The sequence below is a fragment of the Thunnus thynnus genome, chromosome 3 (assembly GCF_963924715.1).
Source record: "Thunnus thynnus chromosome 3, fThuThy2.1, whole genome shotgun sequence".
Taxonomy (NCBI): Eukaryota; Metazoa; Chordata; class Actinopteri; order Scombriformes; family Scombridae; genus Thunnus; species Thunnus thynnus.
The window spans coordinates 30,194,578-30,203,060 of record NC_089519.1 but is presented as its reverse complement, the minus strand read 5'-3'; positions in this window follow the sequence as shown (position 1 = coordinate 30,203,060).

Below are 8,483 nucleotides of genomic sequence, written 5' to 3'. Positions count from 1 at the left end.
TTACTGAAGCTCTGGAGGCTGCTGCCATGCTGCCAAATGTTTCTATACTCTGACTTCCATATAATACAGAGTGCAACGTTATGACGGATTAATTAAGATTCAACAATCAGATGATCACAGGTAGAATCAGATGTAGGAGTAAAATGTAAATATTTGAAAAGCTGATTGTACTGTATGACTGCACTTGAGAAAAGGAAATAAAATAAGTTCAAAAAAAAAAAGTAGGAGTAAGAGGGATAATAATAGGAAACAAAAAGGAAATAGAAGCCATTTTTGTTGAGTTTGTTGAGTGTTTTCATGAGACAATAAGATACACGCTCTATAAGTGGACCACTGTGCAGGATGTACTTTTACAACAGAGCAACAGAGGATGTTGTGGTTGAGACCAGTTCAAACCAGCCACCCGTCGGAAAGAAGCAGCAAACAGACTGAGACTTCTGCGTTACTGTCTAGAGAACCAAAGCAACTTTAGACATCAACGCTTTGCTTATTAAGATGAGCTCCAAGTATTAGACGCATCATCAGCAGTATCACACATCTGAAACCTTGGCACGTACACTGCTAATAATACTGTACACACACTGTTATTTAAACTGTATCCTAAACTATGTCTCCTGTGGCCTTGAACAGTCTGATAATGCACTTAGTACACTGATAAACCTGCTGTTGTGAGGATCTGTTCTGTTCAACAATTCTTTGTTTTTATACAGCCAGCAGAGAGCTTTTCCTCATTTTTGACTTTCAAATGAATTCCTCTGTGGTTTTGCATAGTATTTGTTAAAATGAAATCCAGGGGGCGTGACAGAAACCTACTGCATTTGCAAACCCCCGCTTAGAGTGGAGGTCAGAGAAACTAAATGTGGGAAAACAGCCAAGCATGACAATGAATTTATCAGGTGAGAGGATGAGAAAATATAAAGATAAGACATGCTGGTGATGCCCAGCACTCTCTTCTTCCTTCTCCAGACAAGAATGGCAAAAATACACTGCAAAAAGAACAGTAAAGGCTGAACATTTGTGACGAACAATAGCAGCAACCTGGAAGTGAGATTCAGAAATGTGACAGGGAAAACAGGATCCGGGAGCATTAGTGGGTTTTTAAATGAAGAAGTGTGCCATGAAACAGACAAAATGACAAGACATGTAAGAGAATAGCAGGAAAGGAATGAGAAACATTAGTTACTACTGCATGTGGCAGATACTAGAGAGCTGTCTCACCGAAGCTGTATGTGTTTGTTCATGCAGCAGTCATGTGATCCTCTCGTAGAAGCAGAGAAGCATGGCTCTTTGCATTCTCGGTGTCCAAACTGCTCAGGTCCAGTTTGTTTTGTGACTTCTACTATTATAGGAGTAACGTAATTTCTTTTGTTGGCACTCGATGTGTTCTGTGAGACTTTTTTTCTCTACATTTTACAGGAAAATGTACTTTTAAATGTACTTTTTACTCCACTGCATTCACAAGGCAGCTGCAGTTACTTTACAAGCGGCAGTCAAACCTTTTTTGCAAATAAACAAGTACATCATTTCTGTTTGCAAAGACCAAACGTGTTGTTTTTAACCGATGGCAGACAGCAATGCACTTCCCGTGCCTAGTCTTCGGGAAATGAAAAGAAGTTTGCAAAGACCTTGGCACACAGGGAAAATCAAAACTCTTCGGCCCAAATGGAAATTAGACAGCATGTTCATGAGAATCCACTACTTCTTCATGTTGTTTCACACTTTAATATGACATGGTTGGCGTTGCTTCCCCTTATCACTAGTTTCATATATCTACTGATTGTGTCCAGTTCTCAAGGATTTCATTGGACAAATGACATGTGTTTTTCTGCACAGATGACAAATAAAGTTGAACTTGAACTTCAACCAAAAAAAAATTATCCAGTAGTATCATTATCCAGTGATTCACAAGACAAAAAGCAAAGATTAGAGAAAAATCTGTGGCAGAAAAGTGTTTTTCATCTGCCTACCTACTCTAATGATTCTGACCCCTCAGATTTATCTTGTAGCCTTTATCTTGTGCTTTACAGGACAACATTTTTAACGCAAGACACTTGCGTGTGTGATGTTTGAGATGCGCTTGAGATGTTTTTGTTTCTTTGAAAGCAACGTTCTCTTTTTCCAAGAAAAGACACATTTATACGTTCACACCAGGAAGCCGCAGCCGCAGTCTGATCTGTTGACTTGTTGAGCAGCTCCAGCAGAGTTGATGGTTAAGAGGCTTGCTCAAGGGCATCTGAGCCACAGTAATGGGGGGAGAGGTGGGTGCTGCTCCGTTACTTTCTCACCCTCCCGGCCGGTTCAGATATCGAACCAGCAAGCGATCACAAGCTTGCTTCTAAAGGCATTATGCCACCTCTGCCCTCACAGTATGATGAACTCATGAAGCAGTGTTGAACCTTTAGCTGTGAGCTGTAAAGCAGTTCAATCAAAGAACGATCTTCCTCTCACGAATTGTTTAATTTGACTGTTCAGATCTTGGGACCTAAGTTGAGACCCCTTGAGGAGGTCCTGATTCCCAGGTTTGAAACCTCAGATTTACAATCTACATCATTTGAATGTTTCTTTGTTGTTTTCATGTGAATAAATGAATAATTCAATTCAGAACTTGTGCTTTTGATAAAATGTTTTACTGCTAATACCTTCGTTCCTTTGTTTAAACCTCACCATTCACTGATTTATTTATGTTTTTGGTCTCGACCAACTTCTGAGGGAAATATCAGGTTCCTCAGCAGATAAACGCTCCACTGTGTTCATCAGATAGTTGCTAACGTCATCTGTTTGCCATTCGGTGCTGGACAGGTAGCATACAGTGTGTTTTAGTCTTAGCTTTTTTACTGAATGATGCTGATGGGACAGTAAAAAACAGTAAATACAAAACAATCAGTGGAAAGATGTTAAAACGGTCAATAAACCTAAGGGGAACTACAGAGTTGGGTGATAATTTTCTGTGGGTTAATGAGTGTTTTTTCCCTGCAGTACTCATATTTTCCAGATCAGTCTTGTCACTTGTACTGAAGTAAATAATTTGATAACATTTCCATCTCTGCTACTATTGATCATTAACAGATAAAGTCAAGTTTATATTGAGACATTTTCTCTCTACAACAGCAAACCAAAGCAGAACCTTCAGCGACACGTGTTTGTCGTTTGCACCCCTGCTCTGACAGGCACAACCACATCAAGTGTCTACTTAGAGTTACATTTCCTGGGAACTGTGATGTCATCTTTAAAGAGGGAAATGTGTGTGCACTTGTGTGCGTGTGGGTGTGGCGGGGATTTACAAATGCACAGTGCCACATACTAGAAGCTTACACCGTACACATATGGCCTTCTCTCTGCACTCAGATTGAGTAAGAACCACTGCAGTCTTCCTGTTAACGACATTAAAAGAAGTGGGGGGTGGAAATTGGTGATGAAGGCAATCACCGGGACATCAAGGCCCTCCCAAAATCGATGCCAGATGACAATAAGCAACTCCATATGTGAAATACTCACACACAAACACATACAGTTACAATTCAAACACATTGCACAAGACTGCACACACTCGCTGACACATTTCTGCTGCTCACACGCAACTTGCTCTCATATTCTGGATCTCGCTGTTTTATGGTGCACATGGTGGCCCGTGGGAGGTGATCTGGCTGTCATTCAGTTGTTGACTGGGCCTTCCCATCTCTCTGCCTCTGTTGTTTCACCACACTGGTCAAAAAAATGATCACGCCCTCCTCAATAAATCACTCTGAAGCACCTCTGCTTTTCCTCCATTGTTGTCTTGGGATCCACACAACCTTTCCTTTTCCTCCTTCCTCTTCCAAAATAGAACTTTCCTTTGTCTGTTTTGGCTTTTTTAGTAACAAAACACTTCTGAAATAACCTGCTCTTGCTTTGATATTTTATTATTACCTTATGAACTCCTTGGTTGCAACAGCTGTTCACACTAGTTATAACATAAGTGTTTAGTGAGCGGAGATTACTAGATTACATCACTAGATTGAACCCGGTTGCACCACACAAATTTATGTAGAAATGAGTTAATACTAAAATATTTACACCTACTAACTTCCAGATGAAAGTGTTGCGTAAATTGGCTGAATGAGCCAACTGCTAACGTTAACCCATTGAAAATGAATAGAGGAGGTCAAATGGAATGTGACACTTTTGACCTAACAAGACATTATACTTAACAGAAAAAAACCCCAAATACCTCAAAGTACAAAACATTACGTGACACTTAAAGACCAAATAAGGTCAGTTACATTAGCATTATCCGATATTTCCCTCTCACAGTCAACTGCATGAATACTACTAATTCTAAAACACATAGTATATTTCCTCAGGTACGCAGATATCTGTATACCTGGGGAAATATACTATGTGTATAAGAAACGTTATGAGGTGAATGTTTTTTGCTGAGCACAGTTTAACATACATAAATGGTCAGTGTAGATAATAAACACATTGATTGATTAAAGTAAAATTGATAAGGCTTTTAGGAGCCAGCTGCTGTTACTATGAGCAATCATGACACATTCAGCTGAAAGTGACTTTCAGGGAAATGCGTCATGGTTGTCATCTCAACGGCAGCTGTTGAAAACACAAATAGAACATGTAGGTGTCCTAAATTATCGTATGTTCAACACAGTATATATTCATCTCGTCCTTTTTGTATTACGTCATGTAAATTTCCTCACTTATTCTTCTGAAATCAATCTTTTTAAATAGTTTGCTCGACATGAAATGCTGGATCTCGTTGCAGTATCCACACGGACGGTCACTGTCACTAGATAGACTGAAAACACCTGTTAACAATCAAAACGTTAAATTAAAATATTAAATTAGAACAGAATCATAGTTGACTTCACATTGATGACATTGGAAAGTGACATTGTTAGAGCTCTGGACCTGGTCCCGCGATTAAAACCAGGAGGAAGGCGTTTTAAAGATAGGAACCTTTTGGTGACGCAGGTGTCCATCACGTAGAAATGCTGTTGTAGGCAACCGAGAAAGTCAGGGAAGGTCTCATTTTTTTAAGTTTACAATCCGTTTCTTCACAATTCTTACTTATTGCACCTTTAATGTTTACTTAGTTGGTTGCTTCTTAGTGGACCGCGCTACAGATGTTTTCTAGCAACAGATATACACATTATTAAAGTGTTTAATGGATAAGACATTTCTTAAGTTTTAATGGTACAAAGTTAAGTTTGAAACTAGTTAGAAGTTACTAATAATTTACAAAAGACTTTACACACAAACTTAGTGATGGATTTACAAACAGCTGGTACAACCCAGTCCCAGTTACATATATAGCACATTATATCTACTGAGCAGTTACTCTTGACCAAGAACATAGGACCTCTCACAAGGTCGAGAAAGATAAATTGAAGGCTTTTGAGTTTGTTAACATCATAGGGAGATGAAAGAAAGAGTTATAGGTATTGAAAGCTCATTCTTTAGCTTTGAAACAGCTGTTGACGAAACAATACTACAAGGTCCGTTTATTAGCTGTTCAGGAGCTTTCGGTTGTATTAAGATTCATATGAAACAATCTGAGAAGAAAAAAATCTTGCAGCTGTTGGAAAACACTAACATAGAGTGCAAATGTACTTAATCATGATTTTTAATGATGGTAAAACACGACAAGTAGCACATGTTTTGTGCTGAGTGAAGTTCTTAATACTGCTGTTGAGACCATGTTAATCCACTCACAAACTCACACCAGTCTTTGCTAATAATTTCACACAGTGTTTGTAGTCTTAACATGTTCAACTCAAAAACATAAACCCAGCTGTATTTCACTTTGCAAGCTGGTTCTAGTTTTACGACAGATGATTCAAATCAATTCCATAGAAGAAGGAAACCGCATGAAGCAATGTGTGACCTACAATCAGGGAAATATGAGATTCTAATGAATGGAGAGTATTCAACCCTTGACTTCTGCTTTTCAAATCGCCCTCTCACAGAGTTGCTTGAAATGTTATCATGTCGTCATGGTGTAGATTTTGTGATAATACTGACTCATCAAAGGTTGGACTTTCCAGATACAGGTGCATTTATAGCATTTATACTTATAGCAACTGAAACTCACTCCATTTAACTAATAATCTGACATCTAAAACTAAACTGCACCAGTGATGATTTAGTTGTGTCCTATTAAAAAGGGGTGAATACTTACGCAAACATGTATTTTATATTTGATACATCATCTTTTTTTGTCTTTTTCTGTTGATCTGTCAAAAACGCCACATTAAATCTACTTTTTTTTTCAATGTTTTAAAACTATAAAACACAAATTTATGTGTACATTTATTATTAAGAAACTGTTTAACCATGAGTACTTTAGTTCAAAGTTGTAACTTTGATCGTTTGATCACCAGAACCTGTCTGTGAAGATTCTTAGTCATCCAGGTCATAGTTATCCGAGGAGGGTTGAATCAAGGGCAAGTGGACTCGGTTGAAGATACTTGAAGACATTTCTTCAGTTCAGTTCTTCTTCAGTTCAGGACTGAAGAAACCCCTTGGATGAAAGATGAAACGTCTTCAAGTATCTTCAACCAAGTCCAGTTGCCCTCATTCAACCCTCCTTGGATCCCAGGAACTCATCCTGGTCCCAGATGTTGTCACCTTTTCCATGTTGCAATCATCTCCGAGTGGATTTCCCCCTTAGTGGGACATTATTAATCATTATTGCCATAATTTAATGCCTGTTGCTGCCAAAGGATATAATTTATGGTGTAATAATAACAAATTTACAACCTTAAATTTAATTTCTAACTGATTTGGCCTGTTGTTAACCCTGGTCTGGTAGGCTCTAGCATGAAGGATGTGTTTGGTCATGTAAAGTCTCATGTAAACAGGTGTGGAAGGCATGGAGGGCAATCAGCATCCTCGCTGCCGTGGCGATGGCGCACTCAGCCTCCAGGCAGCTGTCTGTGACGCTGAGAGGAAATAAGAGAATGGAGAGACTCGTTATGGATAAACTGGAAACTATGACCGCTGGAACACACACGTCGGCTACACACTGGCAACACGCAACGCCACCTAATAAGGAAAACAGATCGTACATGTTGAGCAAACACGCCTGTCACGTCTCTCTCATGCTAACATCCACACACACACTCCGTTCATGTAAACAGGAAAGAGTATCCACTTTTTCCTCGCTCTGTCTTTTCACTCCTGCTCCATCTCTGTCTGTCGTGCAATCTTCCTGTTATTTCCATCTTATCTTCTCCCTTCTTTCTACCCTCATTTTCATTATGATACAGTAGTTTGCTCTTCTGATAAACCTCTGGACTTCCATAAATGTTATTGTAGCAATCTCATGTGCAAACAGCTCATCTTAAGCTACGCGTTCATCCACCGTGTAGGCTGCGGTGTTTTATTCCACTCTTAAACAATGGAAGAAAAGCAACATACTGGCTTCATTTTGTCCCTGCCATGTGTCCCTGTATCATAGTCTGATGTAAAAACAGCCTCTCTGGATTCTGCCCTCTCACTGGCGTGGTGAACCGGGTCGCTTGTGGGCCTCGTGCCCTCCACTTCTGAATAAAAGATGAGCCTGACAGCCCATTGTTGCTGGAGAGTGGTGGTGTTTCTGTGGTTGTCAGTGTCATTATTGTGCTATACTGGTGGCAGCTTGGGTTGTGATTTTGATCAAGATGAGGACAAGGTCAGTAGGCCTGATGAGCAAAAAAGATCTCAGAGTGAAAAAGGTTTCTTAGTTTTTCTGCGCTGTATAGAGTTATTATCATCTGAAGGATTGTGTATTGCCTCTAGAGTAGGTAACGTAACAATATCTATATTATGTGGCTGTAATTCTGTCCCAATTCATGTATTTGGTCACCATTTATATAGTTCCTCACAAAGTAACAGCATTTACTTTCAGCCTAAAAGCTACAGCTTCTCTCCTGGGCTGTTTTAACAAAATGCAACAGTAAAACTAACGTAGTGTCAAATATTGTGCCTCTTTTTGTGATTTTCTGTGTTTCTGTTATTGCTTCTCTTCTTATTTTTATCCTTCCAACTGTACATATTTCCTTTAGTCTGTCCATCAGTCCTTCTTTACCCTCGACAAAACCCCAAACCTGCATATATGAAGTTTCCATGAATTAGAGTAGGCTAAACTGGACTCCTGTTTGCTAGAACTAAACCTTTATTTTAGATACATATTGTACCACTAATTAATGCTCCTTTTAAATTGAGTAAAGATTTGAATGCTGGGCTTGTAATTGAGTTTTTTTCTCTCCCACCAGGCTGTTGCTAGTTTTACTCAAGTGAAGGATTTAAGTGCTTCTTTCTAGGGCCGTAGAAACCATAGAGGAAACTGACGCCATATCCTCTGTATTTTAGGAGATTTTGCAATCAGTCATAGTGTGTTTACATGCACATTTGTATCCCAGTTTTATCCTGGTTGTGACCATATTCCAGGATATGGAATTTACAATTTCCCTGTTTACATGGTTGTAACAGTATCCTGGTTTCCG